Source organism: Equus przewalskii, chromosome 18, assembly GCF_037783145.1.
Source record: "Equus przewalskii isolate Varuska chromosome 18, EquPr2, whole genome shotgun sequence".
Classification (NCBI taxonomy): Eukaryota; Metazoa; Chordata; class Mammalia; order Perissodactyla; family Equidae; genus Equus; species Equus przewalskii.
The window spans coordinates 57447428-57475312 of NC_091848.1; the positions used below are offsets into that span (position 1 = coordinate 57447428).

Here is a 27885-nt window from a genome sequence, read left to right on the forward strand (position 1 = left end):
TATCAGCATAAATACTCTTAAATTCTTTATTCCACCACATGGATAAAATATATTTGTTTCTTCTTAATTTACATTGTTTTTAAAATTATTTTTATTATTACAACACTGCTACAATTAATATTTCTGTCCTTGTCTCCTAGCATAGATATTTCGAGCTTCTCTAGGATGTTTACCTTGAAGTAGTACATCCGGATTGTAGTGTAGGCACACTTTTAATTTTATGATGAGCTGTCCTCTCCAAATGGTAATAAAAATTTATTTTCTCACTAGTGATATATGAGTGCATCATATTCCCAATATTTTCCCCAAAACATTATTGTTAGACTTTAAATTTTGCCAATGCTGTTGTGAAAAAACGTTGCTTGTTTTAGTTTGTATTTCCCTGATTATAATTGAAATTGGCATTTTTTCAAATGTTCATTATCCATGTGAATTTCCTCTTCTGTGAATTGTGAATTAATGCGTTTTGACCAATTTCTGTTGGATTATTTGTTTTGCCTTATTCATGTGTGTCTCTCTGTGTGTGTGTATATATAATTTATATTACTATATTTTCCCCCAAATGAAGTTAATTTTTCATTTGATATCTTGCAAATATTTCATCCATGTATATTGCTTGCTAAAATTCCTTATGTGCTTAGCACAATGCTGAACACAAAATGTTGAACTCAAAATGAATACTCATTATGTTAAAGTGATATGATGGATATTCAGTGAGCTATGTGTCCAGACAAGATAAGGAATAAATGACACACTAAGGAATCGGTAATGAGGTCGCTAGCTGAGGCAGGCGTGAACTGATGAGGTTACAGCTGTGGGTGGTGATAATGGGTGTGAAGAAGGGTCAAATTCAAAAACGTAGAGGAAGAATGAAAACCTTGAAAAACAGAGACACTAAGTACATTTCAAAATTTATGTTTTAGGAGTCTTACATGGGTAGTTGGCACTTGGTATTTCTCAAGTTCCAGAATATTTACATGAAAATATCCTGCCTAAAAATGGAATGCAAAGCTTAAAGAGAGCCATCATTACAAATTCAGATTGGACTAATACACCCTCACAGGCCTGGCAGATGCTGTGGAATAGAACCAGCATTGAAATATGCAGATGAAGTTGTGGTGTGCGTAAAAGAGATGGGAAAGGAGGAATTTGTGGTCTTAGAAAATGAGATGGAGACAGAACATCTGAATCTCAGAAGGAAGAAAGAAACTAGGAAAATACGAGCGCACACGTGCTCCAGCACAGGGTCCCGTGCTTATCTCCGCTTGCAGTTAGCTCTTACTGTCCCCTCATGCTCTGCTCACCTCTTGCTATACTCTAGTTAAAAGAAACTAGTGAAGCTATAATTGTCTCCCCCTTTGCAAAAAAACCCTCTTTGCCCCTGTCTAGTACTGTGCCTGGAACATATTGTTCACTTGACAAATGTAGGTGGAATGTAGGAATGAAGAGAAGAAAGGGAGCAAGGATTTAAGAGTGCCAAATGCCTTTAATTTTTGTGTTTATACAGTACTTGTTCCAGAAAGAATTTAGAATAGCACAGTCAACTGTGAGAATCACTCAAGAGGACAGAGAAGGAACGATAAATTAGGAGACCATAATTCCTCATTGACCGTGTAGCAGGGAGAATTTATGATTTTGACGGGAGGGAGTTTATAAAATAAACAAACGTATACACACACACACACACACACACACGCACACACACACGTTATACAACCCTTGGAAGGAATGCATTCACAAAAATTATCGCATTTTTATTTAAAACAACCCTACCGTGAACAATAAATACTACACTGAGAGCCAAGAGATTTAGATTTTGGTTTTGAGTTTGTCTGGAACAAATGATTTTGCCTTTCTGGTGTTAGAGTCCCCATTTATGAAATAAGGAGTGTTAAATACAGAATTTCGAAGATTCCTTCTTGCTACAGAATTATATGATTATAAATGATTTTTTGGACAGTTTTAAAGTTTGATTACAGCAAGTCGTCTTTGAAGTTTTTCTTTTTTTAATAATATATCTAAATAACGAAGTCAGTGTAATTCAGTGACAAGGCTTTTCCATCATTCTGTTTTTGGGACACTAACTCGTGCCATGCATTTGCTCAGTTGTTTTGTCTCTTCCTCTCACTAGATACTTTCTTACTTTTTATTTTTATTTTTGTGAAGAAGATTGGCCCTGAGCTAACATCTGTTACCAATCTTCCTCTTTTTGCTTGAGGATCTGTGCCAATCCTCCTCTATTTTGTATGTAGGATGCTGCCACAGCATGGCTTAATGAGGAGTGTGTAGGTCCATGCCTGGGATCTGAACCCATGAACCCCCGGCCTCTGAAGTGGAGCATATGAACTTAACCACTACACCACCGGGCTGGCCCAAATACTTTCTTACTTTTTAGCTCATGTTTGCAGCAAAACTTCTTGAAAGATTCCCTTTTGTTCAGTGTCTGTAATTACCCTCCTCTCATTCTCTATTCAACTCATTCCAGTGAAGCTGTCACTGCCCCCAGTCCTCAGAAATTGTTCTTACCGAGGTCACCAGTGATCTCCACACTGCTAAATGCGGTCATCAACTTGCAGTCCTCGTTTGATGTAACCTATCACAGTGATCACTCTGTCGTTCTTAATATATTTCCTTCACTAGACTTCCAATTCCCAACATATTTTTGCATTTTTTTCTACCGTATTGGTTGTTCCTCTCAGATTCCCACCAGTTCCCCACCAGTTCCCCCCGTCTCCCAATCTCCTAATGCCAGGAGACTTCAGTGTGTGTCCTTGGTCCTCTTCTCTCCTCCACTTACACTGACTCTCTATGTGATCTCGTCCAATTCCACGTCTTTAAATACCATCTATATGCTGAAGACTCCCAAATTTATACCTCCCCACCAAACCTCAATCTAGAACCCCACACTCATACACACAACTGCCTACCTGCCGTCTCTACGTGGATGTCTAATGGACGTCTTATACTCAACAGGTCTAAAATGGAACTCTTGCTTTTTCCCTCATATCTGTTCTGTTTGTAGCCCTCCCCCTTTTGGTTGATGGCGTCTTGCAAGTTGCTTAGACTAGAACCTTAGAGTCATCCTTGAGCCCTCACATTCTCTCATACTCAATCACCTTCTCTCGGGAAATTCTGTTGGCCCAAGCCTTAGAATATATGTGGCGTAACCACTTCTTGCCACTTCCTTTTCTACCTCTAGGGACTGACCTATCATCTTCTCTCACCTGAATAGTTACAATGGCTTCCTGCCTGGTTCCCCTGCTTCTGTCTTTGTCCCACTGCACTCCATTGCCAACAACGAACTCAAGGACATCCTTTGAAAGCAGACGTCAGGTCGTGGCACTTTTTGCTCGAAAGCCACTCATGGATCCCCATTTCCCTCAGGTCCTTGAAAGTCCTGTGAAGCGCCTTTGTGACCTGTCCCCGTCATTGCTTCTCTGACCTCGCCTTCTACTACTTTTGCCACTGGTCACCCTCCTGTAGCCATGCTGGCCCTCTTGATTTCCTTCCAGCATCCCAGCGTGCGTCCACCTTTGGAACTCTGCCTTAGCCATTTCTTCCCCTCGAGTACTTTCTCCCCAGTAACTGCAATAGCTAACATTCACCTCTTTTTAATGTCCCCTTCACAGTGAGGCCCACCAAGCCACCCTACTTAAAATCAGAGCCCACTTTTCCCTCCTGGCACTGCTGACCCCTCCAGCCTGGTTTACTTTTCCTTTTCTGCATTGCACTTGTTGCCTTCTAACATACTATATCATTACTTATTTGTTATGTTTCTGGTCTGTTTTCTGCCCCTAGAATGTAAGAGCCTGGTATATTATAGACAATGAATAAATATTTGTTGAATAAGTAAATGTTTAAAATGGATATTATAATTTCTAATGTATAAACTAAAGATTTGAGAGACAAAACAGAAATTTCATAAAGAACTTCAGATATGAGAATTTTCTTATCAAAGATTATTTGAAATTTATTAGTCATGGGACCACATATCTTTTCATTTGTAACAATCATTTTTCTTTATCGTATGAGTGCACTATGTACTCTAACCTATCAGCATCCAAATTGTGCATAATGTCATTGAATTGCCCTTAATATTATTTAGTAGGTTGCTTTTTATTACATCTACAACTTTAAGACACAAAAAATGAAAACATTAACATTTAAAACTTGTTTTAAAGATCTTGCCCAAAAGGCATATGTTACCCTTTTAAAGAGAAATTAATAAGTTAATGCATAATACAAATGACTTAATTTTCCCTTTGTGTTGTTGGGTTTTATGAGTTGATATCTTGCATTAAGCTTTAGGTCTTTCTAATGACAGTCAAGAAAGTGCATTTGCTGTTCTTCTGTGACCCCATTTGTGCTCTTTCTTTCTTCCTCATTTTTCGTTTCATAAATATATGAGCACCAAATACGTGCTTACTGTGGGCTAAGCCAGGAGCTGGGCTTGAGGAACATTGCTGGGCCCTGGAATGTTGGGACGCATCTGGACAAGAACATTCCTTTCCATAAATTCAGCAGGTTGGCAATAAATTTCTGCAGCAGACACTTGTACAAACAGCATCCCTGAAAGGAGTGGGGACCACATGTCTGTGAGGGCAGCGATGCTTTAGACAAGATGTATAAAGTTTAGACATTTTATTCTGTATTATTGCCTAGTGCATGACAATTCAGCAGACAGCCAACAAAGAGAAATATACAGACAGTAAGTTGTGAAAGGATGTTTTATAAATAACCCCCATACCGCTGTGGATATGCCTGTGTAGGCAAACACACACAGAAGAAGTCCGTGATTACCAATGCACGCTGTTCAGATCTGATCCAGGAATGAGCCGACTGGACTTGCAAAAAGAGAAACAAAGAGAACAAAGATATAGGGAATATTTTGTTTAAAATTTCCCCTCTGTTTTTCCAGAGGAAGTAAATTAATAAATCCAACATTTGTGCTTTTATTAATGTAAAATTAGCTTTTCTTCGCCGCTGTAAATGAACGGACAGGAAATATTTTTAAACCGTGATTTTGAATTGGCGCTGTGGTGGGCAGAATGGTGGCCCCCCACAAATGTCCACATCCCCATCCCCAGAACCTGTAAATATGTTTGTTCTATTACATGGCAAATGGGACTTTGTATATGTGGTGAATACAGACCATCAAATAAGGAGATTGTCCTGGGTTATCCAGGCAGCCCCGATCGAAGCAGATGAGTCTTTAGAACAGAGAAGTTTCTCTGGTTGGAAGCAGAAGAGACTTGCAGCACAAGAGGCAGGAAAGAGAGGTGGCAGAAGGAGAAATCTGAAGAAATTCCACACGTGAGAAGGACTCAACTTGCTTTCGCTAATTTTGAAATGCAGGGGCCACATGCAAGGCCTCCAGAGAAGCTTCTGGAAGCTAAGGGCAGCCCTTGGCTGACAGCCAGCAAAGGAGCCAGGCCCTCAGTCCTCGTCTGCAAGAAGCTGAATTCTGCCTCCAGCCTGAACCAGCTCGGAAGGGGTTTATTCCCAGAGGCTTCTGATAACAGCCCAGCTGGTGAACACCTCGATTTCAACCTTGTGAAACAGGGAGCAGAGAAACTAGTGAGGTAATACATTTGTGTTACTTTTAGCTGCTGCTATAGACACCAATTTATTAGTATTTCCAAGGCACCTAGCTTGGTTGAGTTCCAAAATTCAATTTTATGTCAATTTTTTGGGCCTTAGACTGCATTTACCATAGAAATAAAGGCTTACTGAATGTCTCTGTCCCCAGACCAGCCCTTAGAGTCTCCATTGACCCTATACCACGCCCCAAGTGCAGTGCCTGTGTTTTAACCATGTCCGTACAGTCTATAGACCATTATTTTTGTCAATAAATTCATAGCAAGGCTGAATACATCTTTTTCTCTCAAGAGCACCTGTTTTTCTGAAAGAGGCATTGGGAACAGCGTCTCTGTTAGGAGTCTGTGGGGTAGTAACTCATGGATACAAAAAGGGTTTCACTGGAGGATGTACTCTCTGTGTTCTGCACTGAGCAATAAAGGGCGATTCCTTTTGCACGAGAAGTGTATTCCCTTGATAGTTGATTAATCAGGTGTTTATTGACTACCTACTGTGTGCTACGAATTATCTTTGGGTTTGAGGAAATAAAGATGTAATAATGATCCTGTTCACGGTCACTGCCTTCATGGAGGTTGCAGTCTGGATGACAGAGACATGTAAAGAATAAAAGCTTAGGGGGAGGAGTTGATGAGTCTGTTAGGATTGCTCATGGAAGGCTTCTCTGAGGAGGTGGCTGCTGAACTCAGACTGAAGTCTGGCAGAGGAATGACCCATGGATAAAGAGGATTTAGATTTGTTCCAATTCAGATATAGATCATGTTCAAAGACAAGCAGGGAAAAGGTGCAAAAAGCAGCTCAGTATTTCCAGAGGGTAAAATATGAGAGGAGGAAGCGGAGAAGAAAAGAATGGGTTAGTGGGAAGATGCCAAATCATAGTCTTATGTGTTATGCAAAAGGCTAGGTAGGAGTATGGAAATGTATATGCTGAGTTCTCATAAGTTGAAGATTCTCCATGTCCTTGTGTATGCACTTGTACACGTGTGTGTATATAATCATATGCATGTGTTAGTGTGCAGAGTGGATGCTCACTGTCTCTTTGAATGAATGACTGGGAACAAAAATAAAACAAAATCTGGAAGCAGGGAGGGAAAAGGAAGAGGACAGAGTTAAGGACTGGAACCTGGATTTGAAAGGAAGATGTATTTTCTGAATCAGAAGAGCAATTCAGGGAGAAAAGGGGCCAGAAGCAGACTTTGCTTGGGCAGACCCAATGCAAACCGAGAGAGAAAAGATCCAAAGTGAAGCGTGAGAACTGGCTCTGTACGTAGCCTTTCGTGACGTGGGTGCAATAACGTACACAGTATGTTTGTAATCCCGGGGGTGAAGGCTGCTTGTGACCATACCCAGTAAATTCATGAAGTATTAAGTGCTCATATAAGACTCATTTAATTTCTTTTTTTGGAATTTGGCATTAATTTAAATGCTACTCTATAGAAACAATAGACTGAAGTCAATACTCAGTCTTTTCAAGCTGGTAAGCAACCACCTCATTTTCAAATATGGTAGAGTTTTATGACTTTGAATGTAAAGCTTGGCTCCGGGTTATTTTAACACTTACGTTAGATTTAGTACGCCAGAAAATCAAACTATAGCTGAACACAGTTACACTGTGCAAATATGTGGATTTATACCATCTGACCTAAAAGAGCAAGCTAAAAACAAAAATTATAGCCAGTCAAGACAGACATGCTTATGCAAGGATAACTTCCCTTCTTATCGTTCCAAAGGCAATTTTTTCTTAGTGGAAAACCTGCCGTTTTTTTCTCCCTGGGGAGGGTTCTATAAATGTGGTGAATTACCTCAGCCTAACATTCCTGGAAAACAAAGGAGCTTTTTGTTCTCTGAACCCAAATCTGACTACCTCCTTTTTGAATCAAGCCTCAAAATAGCTAGAATTGAGACAATGGGCAGAGCAGACACAAATGACCTTGTTCCAATGACTTATATGTTTAGCTACGAAGGAGAGTCAATGGAAAGGTTTTCTGGTGTTAAAAGAATATATTGATTTTCTTTCCCGGTGTGTCCCTCTGTACAGAGGCTTAGAGAAGAATCTTCGTCCACTGTTGCTCCAGCATTTCCTAAAGACGGCTTCTGCTGGTTCATCTTCTTAGTGTGATCTCTGCCACCAAGGGAGGGCACTGATCAAAATGGGTAACTAAGTTGCCTGGAGTTCAGCAACCCAAAGCCATGCCATGTCATTCTTCTCTTTTCAGGAATATGTCATTTATAAAAATATATTTCTTTTAAGTTTGGAATAAAGGGAAATGGGTGGAGGAAAGGGATTACTAACAAGAAGAGTTGTGGGGGTTTGGTTGGCTGGCACAATCACAGCATTTCAAGAAGTGAGGCTGTGCCATGCTCTCTGGAGACTGTTTGCTGATGTCATGAGGCCAGCACGTTTTGGGGTATTCAGCTTTTCTAATCACCATGCTCCTGAAATGGCATGATCTTTCCTCTGAGTTTTTAACCACGATCCATTCCTAGCATTAGCTACATGGCTTCCTTTTTGCACTGGGTGATCTTGGAGCTTCACCTCTCTGAGCCTCCATTTCTTTAATTGAAAAAAAGTGATGGAAAAAAGAAATGTCTCATATCTTTTCCAGTTCTGTAATACTTAAAACTGGGATCTTCAGGGGCCGAACAAAAATTCTTAGGAAAGGAATCAAACTTCAGACTAGCCTCCCTCTGTCCTTTCCTTCCTAATGACTTATATCTGTCCACCAGGTGTCAGACGTTGCATCACCTCTTTCCTTCTGCTTTAAATTTTATGCCCTATGTGTTAGTTTGCTAGGGCCGCCGTAACACAGTACCATAGGCTGGGTGGCTTAAACAACAGAAATTTATTTTCTAATTGCTGTGGATGCTAGAAGTCTGAGATCGAGGTGTCGATAGGGTTGGTTTCTTCTGAGACCTCTCTCCTTGGCTTGTAGGTGGCCATCTTCTGCAAGCGTCCTCAAATGTCTTTCATTTGTATATGTCTGTGCCCTAACTTTCTCCTCTTATAAAGACACCAGTCATATTGATTAGAACTCATCCTAATGAGGTCATTTCCCTTAATTACCTCTTTAAATACCTTAACTCCAAATACAGTCACTTTCTGAGGTACTAGGGGTTAGAACTTCAATATACAAATTTTGGAGGGACTCCATTCTGCCCATAATACCACACATAGATTCTAAACCTTATCTCCTTTTGTATCTATCAAAGCGTCTTAGCTGAGTCCAAACCGAGTACTGTTTGTAAAAACGGTTGAGCTGTCAACTCTTGAGAAAATTTGCTTGCATATGATATGCACAGGGACTTTTGTAGATGGTGCTGACATAGGAAGTATGTGTGTACAGGAGTGTCTAGGAAGGAGAGAGGTAGATACAAAAGGGATACAGGAAAAAATAGACTTTGTTCTTCCTCTATCCTCACTCCTGATCAAGTATTCTTAAGCCCATAATAAAAGAGAGTTTCAGACTAAAACTGTGTAAGTCTTAGATAAATTCATCTTCTTCTGAAGCCATGGAGACAAAAATGCAACATATTCTTGGAGAAATGTCTTCTTCACAACATCCCTCACACCTAGCCTGGCCACTATGTCACAGACCACAGGACAGCTTTAGTAGACTTGGGGCTTAGTATAGGCTCGGCGGCAAATGGCTATGCATTGTTGTGATGGAGAGAGGGAACAGAAGGAAGAGGCGGTATTGAGGCTGCTGGATGAGGCGCCAATAGTGAAAGAAAATGGAATAGGCCTCGAATCTCAGGCAGCCTACAAGGGGATGGGGTTGAAGTCATTCATTCAAAATTTGGGGTGTACTAAAAAGCATGGAGTGCTGGGCATTTATGAAAAAGAAACATCATTTACACCTGGTGGTGTAGTGGTTAAATTCACCTTCTCCACTTGGTGACCCAGGGTTCACCAGTACAGATCCCCAGTATGGACCTATGTACCACTCATCAAGCTGTGCTGTGGCAGGCGTCCCACATATAAAGTGGAGGAAGATGGGCATGAACGTTAGCTCAGGGCCAATCTTCCTCAGCAAAAAGAAGAGGATTGGTGGCAGATATTGGCTCAGGGCTAATCTTCCTCAAAAAACCCAACTTGCCTGCCCCCCCCCCAAAAAAAAACCCCACCATTCTTTAAGAAAAAAAATGAAAAGAGAGAAGTGAGAGTTCTTAGAAAGTGAGGGTTTTCAGAAGTCAAAACTTGATGAGTTTGGGAGTTGTACGAACTTCCCAATGTGGGGCTGTGGAATTAGGATGTTTTAAAATTTGACAACTAATTTGTGCTAGAGTGAGTTATGGATACCAGACCTACATAAGTGGAATAGATTTTAATGTTTGTTTTGAATGAGATTCAGCACATTGGACAGAGAGACCAGTATTGTCTGAAAAGGTTTTATACTGTCAACTCCTTATTGTGGAATGAGAAATAGAGATATTGAACCATTAGAGTAGATTAAGGAATCATAATCAGTGAAGAAAATTATTTCAGATAAAAGAGGTTTCATTGGGAAGAACAGAGTTTTGACTAGTATATACTCAAATGACTAACACTTTCATTAGCTAGAGCAAAACGGAGTATTACATACACTAGACTTTTTCCAGATTATTTTTTGGTGTGATTCTTTCCACATTCATTGTACTGAGCATACTTAAGTTCTTTAATCTTTAGTTTTATGTCTTTCAATTCTAGATATTTTCTTCTATTGTTTCTTTGATCATTTTCTCTTTCAATTACCCTTAGTTGGATGCTGATCCTCTAATTTTCATATATTTTTTATTCCAATATTCCTCTTCTTGGCATTTTAATCCTACTTTCTGAGTGATCCTGTTGACCTTTTATGCTACATGTTTTACTTTTTTTTTTTAAAAAAGTTTCAACTGTTTGATTTTAACTTCAGAGAGTTCTTGTTTTACTTTTCTTCTTTTTGTAGCGTATGTGTTTATTTCAGAGTTACAATATCTTCTTAACTATCTGAAGGTACTAAATATTAATTTAAGGTTTTTTTGCTGCACTATCTTTATTTCCTCTGAGTTCCTTCTGTTGGATTTGTTTGGTTTGCCTTGGCCTTTCTCTTCCATACTGGAGGTCTTCCTTGAGTCTATTTGGTCTTTGCCTTCTACGAGAGTGAAGAACTAGAGAGCTGGTTGGAGTTCTGCATGCATGGGTGTGGCATGCCAACTGGTGAGCTTCCTTTAAAACAACTGGGTGAAAAACTGATATTCCCGTTTCAGATGCTGCAAATATCAGTGTCAGTATATCAATTTTCTGGCTGCTCTAACCTTCCATCTGGTGAGGACTGTGATTGTCACTGCTAATACTCAAGAGGCAAGTTTGAGAGAGAGGCTGAGGTCTCACTGGTGACTATATAGACTCATGCTTAATCTCTCCATCTTCAATCCAACCTTCATGCCTGCCCTCCTTTGTGCTTGGTGTTTCAGTGTCTGGAGCCTCACGGACTCACTTTCTCTGAAACAAATTCCTCCTGGCTTCTGGAGTTGTGGAGGGAGGCAGTCATCTGATGCTGGCTGTTGGAGTGGACACCTGGTGCTTAATAACTCCATATACAGGCATTCAAATCTCTATTTTCGGCATCCTACCAAACCGCTAATTTTTGCTGTTCCCCACGCTCCTAATTATTGAGCCTTTTAGGTAGTCCTATGAGGTGAATTGGTTTCTTTTTAATAGTCATCTCTACCTCCACCACCCTACACAGGCACTTGGATTCGACATTTCCTCTCTCTGCTATGATTTTCATAATTCTTCTATATGTTTTCTTTCTTTAAATCTCATAATTTAGGATCATAGATGTCTTTGAGTTTGATTAAACGTGGGGTTTGTATTTCTTTTCTTTAACTGTTTGTTGTTTTGTTATGACTTTCAGCAGAAGAGAGTGGAAAAGTCTCCACCTCACCTTACTGATACTGAAAATCTAATGCAATACTTTATAACTCTGAAGATAAAATAATAGGAATATTTGGGAAAATAATATGTGAATATAAGAGTGTAGGATAGTTTAATGTAGCTAGCACATTTTATTGGCAATAAAACAGGAAGCCAATGTTTTTAAATTTTCCTAAAAATCTAGACCTGAGACTTGATTTTTGACCTGGACATCAGACTTCTCTCTGTTCTTTGATGTTATATTAAAAAGGCTAATGTACTGAGTCCTAATAACAGAACTTCCATATTTCTCTGGTCATATCACCAATGTGTCCTGTTCTTCGCAAACTTCTGCTCTCTGCTGTCTCCTCCCTTATCCTCTTCCTTTGGGTTTCATGGTGACACAGTGTCAGTCAGGATGGATTAACTTCTACAATAAAAACATCCTCTATATCCATAGCAGATTGACTTGGGGCTCTGATCTGCCTTGTCCTCCCTCTTGGACACAGGCTGTTGGAGCAGACATTGTCAATTGTCACAACAAGAAGAAGAGAAAGCAGGGCAGATCAGAGCTAGCACTGATGGCTGCAATCAGGGAATTCACACATGCCCCTCCTGCTCATATTCCATTGGCCAAAGCGAGTCACAATCCTCCACCTATCCCAGAGGGAACAGAAGTGCAAACTTACTAAGTGCTTACTAAGGTAATTTGGGAAAACTACTAAAGAGAACCATTAGAATCATTACCACCTTTTACCACAAACTACCTAAAATATTGAAATCTAGGCAAGCTATATAAACCAAAATGCACAATGTTTGGAAATGTCATTTCAGCCATTTTACCAACTGAATGAATCAATCATGATTGAATAATAGCCACATATCAGAAATAAATATGGTTAAAATAACTACATAGATTGTACTGAAATCTAAATATATAAATCCATTCATTTTTTCAATAAATACTGTTTACTCTATTTTTACTTAGATCTTACTGTGTGCTTCATACAATGCTAAATGATGGAGATTAAACAAAACATGATGGATATGGGGAAATAGTATATAAATCTTGTAATTCTTAATTCTGTCCCCTAGTCATCAATGAATTCGTTTATACTTATAAAAAGTGAACCTGAAAATATATTTGTTGTTTCCTATAAGACAGAAAGTTGAATACGTACAAGCCTGAAACAGCTATTAAGAAAAGAAACTAGGGGCCGGCCCGGTGGCGCAGCTGTTAAGTTTGTATGTTCCTCTTCTCCGTGGCCCAGGGTTCGCTGGTTCGGATCCTGGGCACAGACATGGCACTGCTTGGCAAGCCATGCTGTAGTAGGTGTCCCACATATAAAGTAAAGGAAGATGGGCATGGATGTTAGCTCAGGGCTCGTCTTCCTCAGCAAAAAGAGGAGGATTGGCAGTAGTTAGCTCAGGGCTAATCTTCCTCAAAAAAAAAAAAAAAAAAAGAGGAAGGAAAAGAAACTAGAGCTCTTTTGATTCAACTGCTTCGTAGACTATACTAGTTAACCAAATACGTTCCAGCTCTTAGAGATGGGTGAACAGGCTATCTCCCCCAGTTATCACCTGGATCAAAGTCTTGTTTCAATTTACCAATCTTATATTCTCCAAAAAAAAAAAAAAAGTTGGCAATTTTCAAAGAGTACAATTTTCATTTGGAAAGAACTCTTCGGTGAATCCATTAACATTTTGTAATCACTTAATTATTTTTAATCGTTAAAAAAATGTCAGCAGGTAAGCATTTACAAGAGCGGGCTTCAGAATGATGAGGCTTACATCCAGCTAATCCGTATTTGGAGCGGCTACCGGAAGTCCCAGACTAGTTCCGGGTGACAGGGAGGGTCTGGATCCGCAGCCGTGTCGCTGAGACGCCGCTCCACTGCCACGGCTTCGTGCACTTGCTCTCTTCCTAATGCGAAAGGGCATGTGGGTAAATGAGATAATAGCTGGAAACGTGAAACCCTAGCCATCAAGAGCAGAGAGCGCTCCGATTGTAAAAGTCCTTCTTCAAATGCTCCTTGAGAAGATGCTGAGATGGAATGAAAGTCAGATGGAAGATAGTGACTGAGAGCAGACGATAACTCAGAAGTCTAGTTATGAATTTTTCTTAAGGTGGAAAAACCATGCTAGTACTTCCCAAATCAGGCCAAATTCATTTTAGCTTATGCAGTTGTTTCCCACTGAGTCAAGCGCTATAGAAGGCAAAGACATCCAGCATTCTGTAATAGGTCAGGGAAAAGAATGTGTGACTGGAGGAGGGGGCGAGAGGCTCCCTACAGCAAGTCAGTGCTGCTCCAAGGATCACTGCGCGTGGAGACCTTAGAGGGTGACTGGTTTTTATCTCAAGTGTAGGAAAAATATGTATGACTCAATTGACATGGATCTGAATTTATTTAAAGAGGTCTGTATTCGGTGCTTTCTGAAGGCTCATGATTATGTTAGTTGGATCTTTAGGTTACAGGTGCCCTTCAAATGTAGGACATTTTAAAAACTGAAACATTGACATTTATTAAATAAAAAGAGTAAATTGAGTTAGGGGACATATCTATGTCTCATGGGAAAATCCAATTATCATCAAGATATTGTGTGATTGCAATGTTACACTAAGGCGTGTCCATCAGCATGCCCTCCAACCTGCTTTGTCTGAGATTCTCTTGAAGGCTCACATGGGTGAAAGTCTAGTCTGCCGGGTAGGATGAGCAGAGCTCTGGCTGGCTTCCCCTACCGAGCCAAGTCTGTGATCTCACACCTGTCCTTTATTCAGGAAGAGCCCCAGCTCTGTGTTTATATGGCTCCTCAGTAGGCCATCGTAGTTGACTCAAGGGAACCAGAGGAATGTGGCAAATGTTCCACATAGACTTACTTCTTTGGTTGTTCAATTTTTGGAGGAAAGTGCACAGGCATGATCTCCCGTTGAGACTTGGCTCACGATGAGTAGAAGAAAATATCCATATTAGGAAAGGGAGAGTTGTTGAAAAGTCCAAGTTAAACATGACACCCTTCCTCCCCTGAGCTTCCCATGTGTGGATATGCGTGCTTGACAGGGATGAAAACATCCCTGGTTTCAGCTGGCTTAATTGGGCGCATGTGAACACAATTTCTCTTCTCAGCGGTTGCTTCTCTGGTCAGGTTCCAATGATCTCACAGTGGAAATTTTCAATGTTAAATTTTGTGTGTGAAATATTTTTAGAGATTTAAAAAAACTTTTTTGTTTATTTTAAGGAAAAAATGTCAACATGAAATCACTTACTAGCAAATCTGTTAACAACTTGAAATGAAACATACATGTAACAGAGATGATATTGAATTTCAGCAAACAGGGCCCCCATCATGAAGTTTGCACTCAATACCCCTTTGTACGTGCGAGATGGCATTTCTTTAGAGTGGACATTTAAAATGTGGCTGGCCATGCATTTTGTCTATAAACTGAATGCTCAAATAAAGTGAATAACACCAAAAAGTATTTCCAATGGTTCAACTAAAAAAATGTTTCCAGTAGTGCAATTCACTAAACATGTAATAGGTACTTTAAGAAGGTGTACAGCATGGTGGTTAAGAAAACAGACTGCTACTGCTAGCTACTTTTGCGACCTTAGGCTATTTCAGCCTCTATGCTTCGTTTTCCTCCTCTGTAAATCGGGATAATGTAACTACATGGAGTTGTTGTGAGGATTAAATGAGTTACAGTGCATAAACAGTGCTTACAGCAAGGCCTGGCACGTGGTTAGAGCTCCATAAATGTTGGCTGTTGCTGCCATGGGCCTGTTGCAAGCACAGCCCCAGGTGCTGTAGGGCAACCAAAAGTGGATGAGCGGTAGTCTTCCTCTCCAGGTGCAGACACCTGAGAGGTATGCAGTGAGTTATAATGCAACTCTGGCTGCAAGAAGAGCTCTATCAGAGACACAAATTGCAGTTGGCAGTACACAGGAAGAGTAGGGTTATGACAAGGGCTGCATTTGATTTGGGTCTTAAGTGATAGGTAAGATTTTGACAGGTAGAAGGGGAAAAAGAGGGAACCATCAAACTGAGAAAGGTTAGAAACCATTTCCAAGGTCACTTAACTAGAAAAGGTTAGAGAGAATTTAAAACCAGGGCTTTTAAAATCTAAAGCTGTATTTTTAATTATGTTACGATATTGGGCCTCATTTAAGATAACATGGAGATACGTTGAAGTTAATCATGAGCCAGCCCTTAATTGCATCTTAAAAACTTTTTAAATCGATTCTGCTTGTACAGGGAAGCTACTGAAGCCTTTTGAACAGAGGACTAGCTTGAGTGGGTTTGTGCTTTAGGAACAAAGCTCTGAGGGCAAGATGAGAAATTTATTGCAAGTAGGGAGATTGGAGATGGCATGATCGACTTGTTGGGAGAGGAGTGGAGACGTGAGTGGAAAGGAGGGTGTGGAATCAAGTTGTAGCTTCAAAGTGAAATTCATAGGATTTGACTGTATGGAAAGAGCTGACATTTCTGAAATCTTGTATGTTGTAACTTGACAGTTGATATGGGCAGGAAGACAGTGAATTAACTTTGAGATATGGGTGGAAAGCACACATGGGGATTTTCTATTAGACTTTCTTTCAGACTGTCTTTGTATAGATAAGGTTTAACATATTACATTTTGTTCTTCTAGTCAAAAAATAATAGCCATTGGACTAACGAAACTCTAAACATTTTTTGGCTATATCAAGAATGGGCACATTTTTCAGTAACAATAATGCGTGTTTGTGTGTGAGAGAGAAAGAGAATAGAGTTATAGGACTTACGTTAAAAGAACTGTTTCATAGGGACTAGCCTGGTGGCGTAGTGTTTGGGTTTGCACGCTCCACTTTGGTGCCCTGGGCTTCACTGGTTTGGATTCCCCAGTCATGGACCTACACACTGCCCCTCAAGCTGTGCTGTGGCAGTGTCCCACATACGAAATACAGGAGGATTAGCACAGATGTTATCAGAGAAATACTCCAAATTTCTCATTAAACCGCTTCTTTATGAGCAACAACATAGATTTACAATGTCGTTGCCATTCTTCCATGATGGAGAATCCTTGCCCAGTCAGACATAAACTCGTTGCCAGGGCCCAGGCTCTCCACAGTTCCATAGTCTGACCTACTTAGCTAGATTTTTATTGTGTTTGTAGTTGAATTCTGCTGAGCAGGTGTCAGAATGGTAGCTCCTGAGGCTGGTAGAGTAGAACACTCGATGCTGTTGGAAGCAGGCAGGTTGTGAGGCTCGATTTTCCCTGAACCATATTGGAATTCCTTTGACAGTAGAGGATGGCAAAGTGTGAAAGGTGTTTTATGTCTTTGTTCCATCTTTAAACATCATTTAGAGTTTATATTATAGTGGTCCCAAAGATCTCTGTCATTCTAAATAGTTTTTACATGTAGCTGGCAGGTGAGGCATGGAGAGCCTTGTAGAAATTTGCTGTAGTAAAGCAGTGGACACAGATGAGGAAGCGTTCAAGTGAAAGAAATCAGATGTGAACGAAAAGCAGCGTGCAGGCGTGAGGCTATCGGACGGGAGAGACAGCACCCGCGTGCGCCTACAGTAAAATTAGGCTGTGGTCATTAGTAAACTGAATTTTTATACCACAAATATTAGATGTGCTAATAATTAAAGATAACATTTTGCATTAAAATAATTACATTAAAATAATTAAAAAATATAAAATAATCTTTTATAATTCAGTGAGGGGAAAAAAGTGATGGGTCTTTCTCACAGGTAGCTATTAAACAGCCAATGGACCGTAAGGTAAATTGCTTCCAAAAAGTTTAACATGTTCCTAGGCATTTGTGGCTCGTGGTAAGAAAGTAGGGATTTCTTAGAAAGTAAATCCTAGGGATTTAGAAAGTGACAAAGTCATGGGAGATGCGTAATCATCGCGAATGCATTCCTATAGAACAGTCCTTAAGGGAGCTGGAGACAGAGGAGGCGGATTGCCGATTCGGAGACAGAGCAAGTATTCCTGAGAGAGAAAAAGTGCTCCTGAAAGCAGCGGGTGCTGGTCTTCAAATGTCGTCATTCAGTTCCTCAACGACCAGGTTTGGAAACTGATCAGTGCTATTGAATTTCTCTGTAATATCAGCATAACTTTGAAATATCCTTAGTCTAGAAAATGTAAGTGAATTAATGACTAAAGATTTTGTAAAATGTGGTTGTCAACAATTTTTTGAACATCTGTCTCCAGAGGAATATGATTACGGATTCAAAATTGCAGGGAAAAAGTGACAAATAGTCAGTCTTGGCTGTAAATTTTCCTATTTGGGCTGGGAGTCAGCTTCCTCAGAAATCAGCTTGGTCGTCCCTCTCCCTCCAGGTCCGGGGCACACAGAGCAGCTGCTTGTCTCTGGAGTCCAGCTGTGAAGGATTCATGGGCGCCTTCTCCAGGGTTGCCAGCCCCAGGATTGTTCTCCGTGAAGATTTCTCCCAGAATCTCAACGTGGCAAAGCTCACCATGGGACCATCCTTTTAGTTAGAGTTTCCAACAAATGGGGAAGCATTTGGCATGCTCTTTCCATCTTTGCTACTATTCATTTAGTCTTTGTCTCTGAAATGCGTTGCCAAGAGGAAAGCTTCGTGTGTTCGTTTGTAGTGTGACATCTTGCTTTGGAAACTTTGAGTGTGTGCATAGGGAGGCAAAGAAAAAACGAGGCTTCACTTTTCCCCACTTTGCATTAATTAAAAAAAAGACTGAAAGTGAAGTTTGAGTTTTTCTTTATTCAGAAATTGGAAAGAAGATTCGTATGCATTTTTGTTGTTGTTGTTGCATTTTTGTTGTTGTGTTGTTGTTGGAGTAGATGGGAGGTAGTAAGAGGTGTCAGAGACTTTCTCTTTGTTTTTAGTGTTGGTACCCGAGAGATTATACTCAATGATAGATGATAAAAGAAAGGGCCAGGTTTCAGGTGGAGTAATCTTATGAGGATGAAGGGCCTGGATGTCTTGTGTGGGATAAATGGAGGCTCTAATCGTGATCCGACTCACCCCTGGGGTTGGACATATTACGTATATCAAAAAAAGATATTAAAATGGAGATAAATTTAAACCTGGTGAGAAAAAGGCAATAATAAGCCTTCCAAATACCATTTAAAATTGCCCCACAGTGACCATGGAGCCCTACATAAAAGAAATACTATGATCTCACTAATTGTAAAACCTACAGTTTTAGAAAACTAATGGATCTTAGTGGAGAGAAATTCATAGCTTAAGAATGTGACAACCACGATAAGGTACTGAAAAGTCAGTTTCCCTAAGGCGGTTAGCGTGGACTCTGTAATGAACTAAGTACTGGGAAACTTAATTTGAATTTTCCAAACTGTGTGCCCAGAGACATATGACTGAAACGTATTTTCAGAAAGCTATAAAGCAACCATAGTTCTTGACAAGGACTAATAGTCTGCTTTTACAAAGAACTTTTTTTTAATCTAAGGGCTTCAGAGAACAAGCAGAGAGTCAGTTATGCTACCAGCATTGACACTTAGAGAGAATGAATGGGTCTTAGGGAACCACTGAATCCGAAAGTTACATTCAGTCAAGGCTCATATTGTTTTCTGTTTTAATCTAGGATTACTGTATTTGCTTTTTTTACAGTTAGAAAAACAACTTCAATTATATCTATCAAGAATATGCTAATAATTGAAGAGTGTTTAATATTTTATTTCTAATAATGAAAATATTACCAAATTGTATTTATTTTTAAAGATACTTGAAATAATAAAATTCCAAGACAGCAAAAAAACTGTACTCACTTTCCGGTCATCAAGTCTGTGTCCCTCGTTACTGAAAGGTCTTGTCATTAGAGTAAGGAAAGGGGAGCTCGACTAAGCCTCAGAACGCCAACTGATCCATAGAAGTAGTAGGTGACTCTTCACAGAGAACCTGGGGAAGGTAGAAGACGGGCCTGCCAGAGGATGAGACCCAGAGGGGGTCGTATGGGCACGCCTTGCGAAACCCCAATGACAGAAAGAAGGCGGGGGAGAAGGGGTTCTGGATATGGAAACTAATTTTGGAAGGAGCAACACAAGAACATTGAAGACAAGTATTGCCTGCCTGGGAACTTTGTCTAGTCCCAGTGTTTGCGACGTGCCTAGGCTGACATTATAGGGAGCCCGAACAGATTGGATGTCACTGCCTTCGGAACCCATGCTGTGGCCCCATGAAGAGATCCAAAGAAGGGCTCTGCTTCTGCTCTTCCTTGGCAGCTGAAGAGCATGGCCAACGCTCCTTCCCTGAGCCCTCACCACCATCAGACATTGTGTTGAACCCTCCATCCTCCATCCCGTTTGGTCCTCACAGTGGCCTATGAGCAGTTAATAATACCTCCATCACCACCGTCCCCCCCATTTTTTAACAGAAAATACTGAGACTCTGAATAGTTAAATGACCTCAAGAACAAACAAAAAATAACAGTAAAACTGGGGTTTAACCCTCGAGTTGTCTGCCTGTAGAGCCCATGCTTTATCCCAGGGTCTTAAGACACGGGAACTGGCGTCAGAGAAATGTCTGCAGAACTTGCTGCTGTCTGGTCTCCAGGCTCTGTGCCCAGCCCAGAGCAGCAGCCCCTCTAGCTGGGGCAGAAATGGAGGGAAAACTCCTGGAACTTCAGCCCTTCAGCAGCCAGTCTCAGATCCTTCCCTCCTGTCTTCCCTCATCAGATTCTGAGATGCAGATATCCTACTTCTGCTCCTCAAGACAAAAAGGGAGTTGGAAGGAGAACGTAAGTCTCCAGGGGAGTGGATCCCGTCTAGTTTCTCCATTTCCACAGTCTCTCACTCACTCCCAGTTCCCGGCATCAAAGAGGTGGAAGAAAGGTCTGGAGGGAGAGGGGTCTTCACTTTCTGCTCTGTTCTCTTCCATTTATCTTTAATTCTCCTTGTGATTCATGGTCCCTATCTCCAGCTGTGACATAGCCCTTTCAAAATAGACCATTTGTTCTTGGAGTTTGGCAGGAAGAAGGCATGACTTTATTTTCAGGTGAGTTAATTATTATATCCTGTAGGGATGTCTACACTACAATCCTGATTGTGGTATTTGCTGCTTATTAAGCTAGGGTGTTTTGTTTTTTGTTTGTTTGGTTTTTTTTTATCAAGCCCCTGAAATTCCTCAGAGCAAAGATAGGTTATAAATGACACCGAGTGGAATAAAGCTACTTATAAAACATGTCTCAAAACAGGATTTTTCTTTTTCTAGAGCATCCAGTGCTTTTTACCCTAGATAGATAAGATAGTTAATCCCCCAGCCCCCTTATTACTCTCCTACCGGTGTGTGGACACACTGACTCCCCTTTCCTGGGGTCTTGGCATACTCCATGAAGAGAGTGATGTGGAAGGGTAAAAACATTACTCAGCCACACTTTACGAAAGTTTCTAGCAGTTGGCAATACTCAGTGTGACCTTTATGTTGGATTTTGCCATCATTTTAATCACTTTACCATCACTTGCAGGAGAGAAGGCGTCTTTAAAAGTGCCCTATTTAAGACTAAGCCAAGACTAAGTGTACATTCTCATTATTTCACACGTTGTCAAAGAAACCAGCACAGTGAAATGACAGCATTTTGAAGAAAATAAATTTGCACAAAGCTCTTAATTAAGGTAGGGGAGGACATTTTATTGCAATTATTTATATTTGACGTTAATCTTTTCATTTTCATGTTTATGCAGCAAAACTTTATTTTTGTGTCCAAAATTTTGCTTTTAATTTCCTACCACTGTTTGCCAAAGCCCTTGTAAATTTCTATGTCTTTTGCAAGAGGTTTTTACCCAAGAGTTTTTGGACTATCTATTGTATTCTTTATGTTTCTGTGTATTTGGCTGATTATTCTACTATATCTAGGCTCTCATTTGCAAAAAATTAATTTCCGTATAGCATGCTAAAGGAAGTTTCAGTGTATTTACTGATCAAAAAAAAGCTTAACTTTTTCTAACACCCACAAGGATAAAGCATTTGATTTTATACTGATTATTACTACTGTCATTAATTTTATCTACTTTTTAATTTTTTTTATTTTAAAATATCAAGCCTACAGAAAAGTTGCAAAAAGGACCCTTCAATCAGACTCATTAATTGTTAATATTCAACCTTTTGGGAATTAATTATAAACATCATGACAGCCCAATATTTTAACATTTCTCGCCTAAAACAAGGACATTCTCAATATAACCCACAATATAATTATCATAAGAAAATTTAACTTAATGTAATGCTTTTATCTAAACACAGTCCATATTCAAATTTCCAAAGTTGTCCCAATAAAATCTCTTATAACTATTCATACCCCTCCTTCCAGGACCCAATGAAGAATTATTTATCACATTTAGTTATCAAATCTCTTTATCCTCCTTTAATCTAAAACAGCGCTCAGCTATTTTTTTCTTTCATGACGTTTAGCATTTATAAAGAAACTGGACCATAGTCTTGTACAATATCCCTAAAATGAGCATTTTCTTGTAATTAGATTTTGGTAAAGAGCATTTTTGGCAGGACTACAATGTGTGTGATGTTGTGTCCTTCACAGAGCATCATGTCAGGAAGTACACGCTGTCAGTGTATCCTAGTTTGGGAAATGAAGTTTGGTCACTTGGCTAAGGTGACGTCTGTTGGATTTCTTCATTGTGAAAGAACCCTCTTCTTTCATAATTAATAAGTACTCTGTGGGGTGATATTTTGAGACTATGTAAATATCTTGTTCTCCAATGATCCTTCCCCCAATGGCTTTGGTATCCATTAATAGATGTTGCTTGAATCAATCATTACTCTGATGTCAGCAAAATAGTGATTTTCCAATTTTATCATTTCTTCTACATTTATTAGTCATCATTTTTCTGTAAAGAAGATCTTTGCATTCTTCCTCTCTCCAACACCTGAAATTATTATTTTGGGGTATCATTATGAACTAAGAGATTCCTTTTGTATTCAATGTATTATAATTTATTCCACTCGTTATTTGTTATAATGCATGAATTGCTCTAAATTTGGTCTATGGAAGCCCCGCTAAACTCTGTTATCCATTTCAATTGTCTTATTCACTTAACCTCATTATCAGAAATAAGCTTTGAAGATTCAAAATAATTTTTATCCCAATTATTTGTAGCAGTACTTCAACTCTCATATCACATTTATTTTTACCTGTGAAAAATTGTCTAACGGTTCAGCTTCAATATGTAAAGAGCTGGGAAGTTGTCACTCTTACCTTCACAAGAAAAGAGCTGAACACACTGAAAACCAAAGACCTTTCTTGGACCCAGAGAAACTAAGGTTGCGGGTCAAGCAGGTCAAATTCAGAAAGTCACAGCCAAGATCTGCTTACCTAGAACAGAAGTCATTGGGTCCATAAACTTATAGCAACAGTTAAATGGTAATTTTGGTGAATTGTTGGATGCTGAGTGGGGACTAACATGAGAGTCAGAAACTCCTGGGGGACACAGTCTTAGGGAGCTCCCACACTTTCATGGTGTTTACCTCTGGGAATCCCCCAGATCTTCTTGGTAAAGAGCCAAGAAAGATCCTCTATGCCTCTGACAATGGAAGGGAAAAAGTAACAATTTGAAAACTCACCCAGTGCCTTGGCCATAACAAAAGTCCACTCCTCAGGGTCTAAGACTTTACCAGAGCCTTATCCCCCCTGGGGAAAGAGCATGTACTCAACTCTGGCGCTTTCTAGGCATCTTGTCTTACCTAAGGTGGGGAGTAAAGCTAGGAAATATTTATGAAGCTCACAGTCCAATGACACAGACTGAAATTTCATTGTAAGAGTATAGAATGCTCCCCCTCCCCCACACCTTACACCCTCTACACCAGCAGGGCTCCAGTATAAGAACAGTGGGTTACAGCTGAAAGGGCTGCAAGACACAGACTGTCTGAGGAGGAGTTCTCAGGGAAGCTCAGAGACAATGGGGGAGACAAAAAACAACGGCAGCAGAGGTGTCTCAAGCCTCTGGTAGGTACAGCTACAGCCAACAGCCCAACTTCTAGACAGATTAACATAAAACATCATACCAAAGCCTATTTACCTCAGTTCCTATTACCCAATACATCATGTCTAACTTCCAACAAAAAATTACAAGGCACGCTAAATAGCAAGGAAAAAGTCATATAATGAAAATATCCTCTCTTTGTGAAGATGTTTCTTCACCTTCAGTTGAATTAGGATGAGATTGCCCCGAAAACTCCTTTGTTATGTTTGTGAAGTTCCGTATGTAACGTCTGATTTCTGCCTATAAAAATCGATTTGGTGACTCATATAACATGAAGAGAAATTTAATTATTCAGTTCTAGAGCAAATAAGAAGTACAATTAAAGAAGTGCAGTTAAAAAGACAACTATAGGCTGAAAAGCTGACTCTTTTCCTTAGGAACAGAGAAGCTAAAGTGAAATGTTTGCATCGAAGGGCCCTGCTGGTTTTACGGTCACATCTGCTAACCAGTCTGAATCCTTGGCTCACAGGGATCCTCATGACTGCTGAAAAAAAGCGATTCTTTCAGAAACATTTCCCCTTCGTGTAGCCTAGCATTTTTCAGCAGTCTGTGTTCCCAAAACTCGTGGTTGAAAAATACTCAACCTCGTGCCTACATTTCCTGAAAAGAAGATCAGTCCAGAGGTGATTCAGTAACACATGAAGCTTGCTCTCCAGACACAAATATGAAATATGAATCAGAAAGAACACTGGCATGAAAATGACAGAAACCTCATCACGTTGAGTTGGGAAGTCAGTCTTATTATTAGTTCACAGAGATTGAGTGTTCTTTGGCATTTCGTGGTGCCAACAGTGGGCTAGGTGCTGTAGCGAACATAGAATTAGACAAAATTCTTGCCCAGGGGGCTCATAATCAAATCAGACAAACCAGACGCTAGCCCAGTCCAGCAGTCTGGAGTGGGGAGAGTTGGGCTTCCATGGGGAACCTAAGGTCACTCTGTCCATGAGGATACACTGTTTCCCTCCAACAAGCCTGTTCTCTTGTGTTATGTAAGTTTGGGAGGAAACCTTAACATACCTTCTTGTGATTTCCATTTCGACATCACCTAGGAAATGCAGTTGGGTTTTCACTCGTCGTGTGACAGGGTTCAGGATAAATTCTGTTAAGCACGTGGCTTGGTTTACTGGGTAAGGAAGGAAAAACTCACAGGCCAGAGTTACTAGAGGGAGAAGCAAAGTTTTGTAGGAGACATTCCAGGGAGAGACCTGCAGGGCCAGGTTTTTGCTGAGCCTGCAATACGTATCTGCCATTTTGTGACGATCCATTCTCACCTCCACTCCATCATGAGCGGTGAAGGTTGCATGAGCAACCTTGACGAGTGAGCTGTTTGGCACCAGGCGGTCTGGATTTGGGTTGTCAGCTGTTTACAGAAGATTTTTGGGCATACCAGTAGGCCAGCAATTGGAAATCTTTGCACTCATGTAATATTCCCAATGTGGGGCAGTAGATGACCCTGTTGACATGCAGGTCTGAGTTTAAAAAGCAATAAATAGCATGCATGTCAAAACTCAGCTCAAGGTTGGATTGGATAATTTCCTGTGTCCTCCAAGTGCTTGGTACTATCTCTGTTCTAGACTTGGCACTCTGTATTAAGATCACTGCCTATTTGTCTGTAAACCATCCTCTAGCAACTAGATAGTGCTAGGCACATAGTAGGTTCCAATGAAAATTTGTGAATGAATAAATGCCGTAAAGAATGTAAGCCAGCTCTAACTCTGCATGTTCTTTGACCTTCCAAGGAGAACTCAAGTATGACAACTTTCAAAAATCTTCACAGTCCCCAAACCAAACCCCTTTAAGATATGTTTGTTTGTTTGTTTTTTAACAGCCTTGGGGCCTCAGCTTTATATTTAAACCTACAGGATGTTTCCATAGTTAATTAGTTAGAATCACGAGAGTAGCTACTCCCAAACCTTCATCTATTCCATAATTTTATGTATATATCACATGGTGTGCATTATGCGCTCAGAATTATGTCACTCTATTATTTTGTGTATATATCAGTACCAGTGTGGTTTGAACTCAGAATAATGGAATAATTGTTTTAAGAAAAATATTTAGGAGTTTAAAAGCCATGTGGTTTTTTTAAATAATAATTTTGCTTCTTTAAAGCTCCTTGAAGATGTTGTGGATTTTTAATAGAGGAAATAACTTTTTAAAAACCGTTGTTTAAGGGGAACGGGGGAGGGAGGAGGGTGAGGGGGTGATTAGGCACAAATGTGTGGTGACGGATTGTAATTCGTTTTTGGGTGGTGAACATGACTTAACCTACACAGAATTCGAAATCTATTAGGATGTACACCTGAAAGTTATATAATATTATAATCCAACGTTGCTGCAATAAAAAAATAAATTTTTTAAAAAATTAGAAAAAACACTGTTGTGTGAATAAAGTATAGTACAGACCAGTCTCCAGCAAGAGCAGTAAATTCATATCCAGACTGTCTTGGAGTCCATCAGCTGGTGACAGACAGAAGACTAGAAAAAGCGTGCCCCAAGTGTTATGTAAACACATCAGTCCTAGTGCCTAAGCCAAACCCAACATTGCTGAAGCTACAGTGAATTAAAGGACCTGCCTCAAATATATCGGTTATCTCCTCTCCCTGTGAAACAGGGTTTGGGAGAAGTTTGGCTTTCTGAGAAAATTAAAATTGCTAGAATGAAAATATTCCTTTGGCGCTCTGATAGGCTGAGAAGGTAGAGTTTCTAATTTAATCGTAAACCAGTTCCTCATCTCTAACATTATGAGGAAATGCTATTTTGGGCTGGGTTAAGGACAGTCTTTAGAGATTTGTCCATTAATGAGCAAGCAGATTGATCTTTCCCAAGTACAGCTCCATTCTGCAATGTGCCAGTTTCCCCAGATTTGAAATAATCCCCATGAGCTCCATTTAGCGTTATAGAGAATGGTGTATTTTATGGAGATATTCTTTTCTGGGAAATAAAATTCTGTCAAAGAATCATGTAACTGGAACTTGATTTCAGAAGGCAGTTTGTCTAATCTACACATTTTACAAACTATAAAACTATGATTCTGAATGTTGAAGCGCCGTAGTCAAGGTCATAGACTCCGGAGGTGATACTGGATAAGAACCTAGGTCTTCTTGGTTCCTAGGTTCCATCCAATGCTGCACTCCTTCCTTTTAAAAACAAATTATTGTATTATTTTCTAAACTTTTTATTTTTGTGATAATTATTGATTCACATGTAGTTGTAAAAATCACACAGGGAGATCTCATGTACCCTTTATTCAGTTTTCCCCAGTGGTACCATCTTGTAAAACTGTAGCATGTTGTCACAACCAGGATGTTGAAATTGACCCAATCAAGAAATAGAACATTCACATCATAGCAGAGTCCTCATGTTGCCCTTTTATAGCCATACCCACTGCTCTCTCGCCCCCATTCCCTCCTTAATCCCCAACAAATAATTAATTTGTTCTTCATTTCTAGAGTTTTGTCATTTCAAGAATGTTATGTTGATGGAATCATACAGTATGTAACCCTTTGAGACAGATTTTTTCACTTAGCATAACTCTCTGGTGATTCATCCAGGTGGTTGTGTGTGTCAATAATGTGTTCCCCCGTTTTTTTTTTCCTGAGTATTCCATGGTATGATTGTTCTAGTTTGTTTAACCATTCACCTGTTAAAGGACATCTAGGCTGTTTACAGTTTTTGGTTAACACAAGTCAATCAGCTATAAACATTCATGTAGAGGTTTTTGTGTGAACCTAAGTCTTCATTTCTTGGGATAAATGCCCAAGAGTTCAACTGCTGGGTTGTATGGTGAATGCCTTTTTAGCTTTTGAAGAAACAGCCAAACTGTTTTTCATAGTGGCTGTACCATATTAGTTTCCCACCAGCAATATATGAGTGATCCAATTTCTCGGTATTCTCACCAGCATCAGGTGTTGTCTCTGTTCTTTTATTTTAGCTATTGTAATAAGTGTGTAGTGATATCACGTTGTGGCTTTAATGTACATTTCCCTAATGACTAATGATGTTGGGTATTTTTTGCCTGTGCTTATTTTCCATCTATACATCTTCAGTGAGTGTGTCTTCACGTCCTTTGCCCATGTTCTAACTGGATTATTATTATTTTTACTGCTGAGTTTTGAGGTTCTTTATATATTGTAGATACTAGTCCTTTGTCGGATATGTGGTTTGCAGGTATTTTCTCCCAGTCTGTAGTTTGTCTTTTCATCCTTTTCGGAAGATCTTTCCCAGGACAAAGTTAACTTTGCTGAGGCACAACTTATCAAGTTTTCCTTTTATGGATTATGCTTTTGGTGTGAAATCTAAGAACTCTATTAACATATCCATAAACTTGCATTTTTGTGTGTGTGGGTGGTGAGAATACTTAAGATTTACTCTGTTGGCACATTTCAAGTATACAGTACAGTATTATTAACTATAGTCACCATGATAGAC

General features: G+C 39.8%; 2 long non-coding RNA genes across 8 annotated transcripts in view; both read left to right on the top strand.

Annotated features, from left to right (window-relative positions):
- Window positions 1–27885, top strand: part of LOC103551414 (uncharacterized) — a 327409-nt gene that overhangs the window by 142604 nt on the left and 156920 nt on the right. The window lies entirely within an intron of this gene.
- Window positions 17385–19220, top strand: LOC139076931 (uncharacterized). Its single transcript, XR_011529009.1, has 2 exons — window positions 17385–17526; window positions 17802–19220. It is a non-coding gene; the product is annotated as an uncharacterized lncRNA (long non-coding RNA).